This window comes from Garra rufa, chromosome 12 (assembly GCF_049309525.1).
Source record: "Garra rufa chromosome 12, GarRuf1.0, whole genome shotgun sequence".
NCBI classification, from domain to species: domain Eukaryota; kingdom Metazoa; phylum Chordata; class Actinopteri; order Cypriniformes; family Cyprinidae; genus Garra; species Garra rufa.
In genome coordinates this window covers 18635800-18640768 of record NC_133372.1, presented here as the reverse complement: position 1 = coordinate 18640768, position 4969 = coordinate 18635800, and the positions used below count along the sequence as shown (strand labels likewise).

Genomic DNA, 4969 nt, shown 5'->3' with positions numbered 1-4969 from the left:
TTGGAGCCTGTAAAGAGCTAAAGATAAATGCAGAAGATCCAGAGTTTAAAAGCTATCTACAAGATCAAGGGTGCACTTGGGTCTTCAACTCTCCTCATTCCTCACATATGGGTGGGGTGTGGGAAAGGTTAATAGGTGTTGCACGGAGAATTTTAGATGCTTTGCTTCTTAAGACAGATTCCACAAGGCTGTCACATGAGGTCCTTGTTACTCTCATGTCAGAAATTATGGCCATAATGAATGCCAGACCTCTGGTCCCCATCTCGTCTGACCCAGACATGCCACATGTTCTCTCACCTGCGACACTTTTAACTCAAAAGGTAGAGATCGTGTCTGCACCAAAAGGAGAGTATGACATTAAAGACCTCTATAACAAACAGTGGAGGCAAGTTCAAAGCCTTGCTGATGCCTTTTGGAAGCGCTGGCGTCAAGAATACTTAGCAACACTTCAACAAAGGAGAAAATGGCAGGTAAACAAGCCAAACCTTCAGGTCGGAGATGTTGTGCTTCTAAAAGATGCAGCACTCAAGAGAAACGAGTGGCCTACAGGAGTTATAGTAAGCGCCATCCCAAGTCAAGACCTCAGAATACGCAAAGTGGAGGTAAAGGTTATTAAACAAGGCAATCCCAAAGTATACTTAAGACCGATTTCAGAAGTGGTGTTGTTGTGTAAAGGTACAATGGTGTAAAATATTACACCAGACGGGGAGTGTGCCGACCTTGTTAAAACAGTCCCATAGTGACACCTAGTGGCCGTAAGCGAAATTGATGTCTTAAGTTTGTCCACATCGAGTTGCCGTAGGTAGTGTTGCATCGGGAAAGATTCAACGAGCATTGTATTCCTCTGTTATGCGCTTTGATGTTACAGAAGCCTTGGAAATATATGTCTGTGAGTATTTAGTTTGATATTTTTCTTTATTAATAGAGTGAAGTGTAATTTAAAGAGACATATATGCGGAAGTTGTATTTATAAAGGTGAAAGTTGCAAGCTGATTTGTTTGATTATCTAATATGGGAAGCAACATGTTAAATACGAATATAACAATTGAATTGTGATACACAAGACACATTATTTGACATTTTCTTTATTTGTATGTTCAGTTTTACAGTGCTTCCTTCAAGTAAATTACACTCAAACGAAACATGGCATCTGAGTCTTTCTTGGAGGAACCTGTTAGCTATCTGCCAAGCTAGTCAGGCTAAAGCACGTCAGCAGCCATCTTAGTAGGGGCAGAATAGGCAGCATGCCCTTGTTGATGTGCAGGGGCCAACTGACGAGGACCTTAAAAACAGTGACATGGTATGTTTTTTTGTCTAGAGACACATGAGAAAATAGATTTTCAAAACTCATACATCCTGTTATACATCCTGGCTAAAATATGATGTATTTTCAAAAACATTTCCAAACAGCACAATACCTGCAGAAACTAGTTGCTTCAACATCAGTTTTTGCATTGTACCTGACAAATTAATAAAATAATCAATAAACTTTATCCCATTTGTTTGTAAATTTCTCATTAGGAGACAGGGATAACAAAGGACCTCCACATGGCAGTTCAGTGGCTGCGAGTCAACCAACATCTTTTCAGAGGATCAGTAGAAGAGCCGTGGTATCTGACACTGACCGATGAAGACCAGAAAAAAGCTCTTCTGCAGCTTTCACAGGCAGAAACAAATGATGCGATTCAGCTGGCCAAATAGCCCTTCATGTTTAATTTTGAATGTAAGGATGATATGGACATTATCCTTAATGAGAGTAGGGTCAAAACAGGCCTCAGGCTTAACTGTATGTATAAAGAGTTTTGATTTATTTTAGGTTTAACCTAATTTAGTTAGGTTTAACTTGAGTGATTTGTGATTATTATTGTTGTTCTTGTTAAATGTGTGCCTTAAGTGCTATAACTTTTTTTGTGCTTGATTTTGTATTCTTTTTTGGAAAATCCAGTTTTTGTGTATAGTACACGGTATTATTTACTATGGAAAATTGGTTGATACTGTAAAAAATAGTAGTTTAACTAAATAAAAATGTTCTATTGCTCAAGTTTTGTTTTGTTTTTTTGTTTAAGCTTTGTACTCTATACTGTTTATCTTTTAATAATTTTTAACTGTAAAAATTACTATTAACCGTAAGATACAGTTACACTATTAACTGTAAAATACTGTATGTATGTATGCATACACACACACACACACACACACACACACACATCGTATCTTACAGTTAATAGTGTAACTGTATCTTACGGTTAATAGTAATTTCGTGTATGTATATATGTGTATATGAGTCATTCTATAATTAGGGGTACATGTCATGTCCATGGAACTCTATTATCGTTTTTACTCATTTTCTCTAACTTTTCACTTCAAACAATGATCATTTTTATATCAGGGGGCTTTTCTAATTAATTTAATAGAAAAATCCAATTTATCCTATCTTTTATTTTGTGAAAATGGCATGTTCGACACTGAAATTAGCTGTTTTTGTGCTGTCCGAATTAATAAATGTAAGATTTTGCTCTTTGGATTAGGCCTAAAATACAGTTTTTAAAATATTTTGCTTATAGCATCTACATTAAATTATCAATTTTGTAGATGTCTGAGAAATCAGTGTCAACTGTGTTACTCCCTCTAAAACACTCTATAAATCAGCAATGGTTTATTCCAAAGTCACATGTCCAACATCATGTGATGCCTATTCCTTTTTTGGAGGGAAATTTGAAGACAGGTTGGCTAGTCATAACTTCTCCTCTTCAGTATTTTATCTATATTGTTGTCTGCACAGAGAGTAGATTAATTCACTGTCAACTGTGTTATTAACAGATTTTGGTGAACTTTCATCACATAGTATATTTTTAAATATGTAGAGAAAGAACATAAAAACACAAATTAATCAAGTTCATGTGCTAACTAGTCCAACTGCTAACTGTTTACACAAAGCCCTAAAATGGCCTAAATGTCAACTGTGTTACCTGTCAACTGTGTTACCCATCAGCTGTAACACAGTTGACGAGGATTAACACGGTTGACATTGTTGGAAATTAATTGTCAATTTATGCTCACTCTGAGTGCTGTTGATAAAAAAAACAAATTACTGTTACATCCCTAATTATAAAGCATTCAGAATTCCTCATGACTGACTTAAGGTGCGTAACAGACGTGACTTGCGCTAATAAAACACACTATTCATGCGTAGTTGAATGCTTGAACATTTGAGTTTACTCGCGCCATTCGCGCGTGCAAATCACTTCACAACAGACGTGAATTCGCATCATGGGAGGGGCTTCTGCCACCTGGCCGCCAGTCTGTTCGTTGCAAAATGGCTGACATGGATTTTGTTGAGAGAGTAGCTGCACTTTATTAGTCAGCGGGAAATTAGTTTGAAAATACGGTGATATGCCGATATGTCACAACTAGAGCGAGCTCCTGATTGGTTACCACAGCGCGGAATTTCGACAAAGTTCAGATTTTTCAACTCGCGCGAATAGCGGAGCAAACGCTTGAAACGCTCAATGCGCGCCACTTCATTTGAGCGTTTCGCGCCGAAAAAATTGCTGCTTCATTCGAGTCCGGTGTGAACGCACAATTAAACCTATACAATAGGTTTGACATATTTAGTTCTGTTTACATCTATTACAGTGTTATGTAATGTTATTGTATTGTAAGTCCATACAACTTGAAGTGTCATGATGCATTATAAAACTTAATTTACCTTTATAAAAATATAATTATAATAATAATTGTCACAGTTTTGTCATTGGTTTTTCCCATTTGTCTTCCCCCTGTCATTTTGTGATCATTTGGTTTAGTCCTCGTTTGTGTAATCACTGTCACCTGTGTTTAATTATTAGTTACCCTTTATAAGTCTGTCTTTGAGTCCAGTGTATTGTCGGTCCTTAACGTTATTTTGATGTGTGTGAAAGCCCTTTGTGTTCCTGCCTGTTCCAGCCTTGTTCATCTTGGAGAATTCTATTAAATATATTGTTGATTGTTAATCTCGTCTATCGTCTCGTCTCGTCCTGCACACACCCGTGACAATAATAATTATAATAGACACTTGTAGTAGATTAACAACAAAGAACATTTTTTTCAAGTTTTAACCATTTCACTGTAATGTTACATTTCATCACAATTATTTCAGTGTAATGTCAACCTAATCTTTTTTCCTTAACTTTGATTAATTACTTGTACTTGCATTTGTTGAATAAAGTTCTCATCCTAAGAAATGTTTTCTATGTTTCTTCTAATGTGTCCAGACAACTGTGTTACTCATGTCAACCGTGTTATTTTTCTGTCAACTGTGTTATGTATGTTTTTAATGTCATAAATCTTTTAAATGTGAACTAAACCATCAGAAAAAAAGATGAGGATATGTCTGGACATAGATGTCTTTGGTAAGGATGTAGAATAACAGTAAATTCAGCATACTTTGGATTTATATGAAATAAAAATGTCATCACTCATAGTAGCATTCCGCAGAATGCCCATTATGAAGCACCAAATTCATATTTTCAAACCAGTTAGAGAGATAACTTCAAAAACCTTGGTGAATAGACTCAAAAACCTTCAAATAAATTTGTTTTCAGACATGTGGTACATCATTCATTCTTCATCTGAAACAACATTTGTCCGTAACACAGTTGACAGAATACTGCACCAAATATTAATTTTCATTAAAATATTTAAAAAGTCATTACAGATTAAGCTTGCCAAATAATACATTTAGCACATTAGGAGGATACATTATTCAACCACCTAGTTTATTTATTAAAAATGAACACTGATTTTCCGACTTCTTGGCTAACCTGAAATGTACCCCTAAATATAGAATGACCCATTTATAAACAGGCGCGAGCACATTATATACATAATACGGACTTAACATTAACAGCTTTAACTTTGAAAGGCTCCACAAAGATAAGTAGAGCAAATTCTGGTGTTCATAATTATTTTTATTTTTTTCTTCAAATAA

The 4969-nt window shown here is 35.6% G+C and overlaps 1 long non-coding RNA gene across 1 annotated transcript; it reads left to right on the top strand.

Moving 5' to 3' along the window:
- The first annotated feature begins 800 nt into the window (after positions 1-800).
- Positions 801-1981, top strand: LOC141346294 (uncharacterized). The gene is made up of 3 exons (XR_012357188.1): positions 801-889; positions 1102-1300; positions 1522-1981. It is a non-coding gene; the product is annotated as an uncharacterized lncRNA (long non-coding RNA).
- The last annotated feature ends 2988 nt before the right edge of the window (positions 1982-4969 follow it).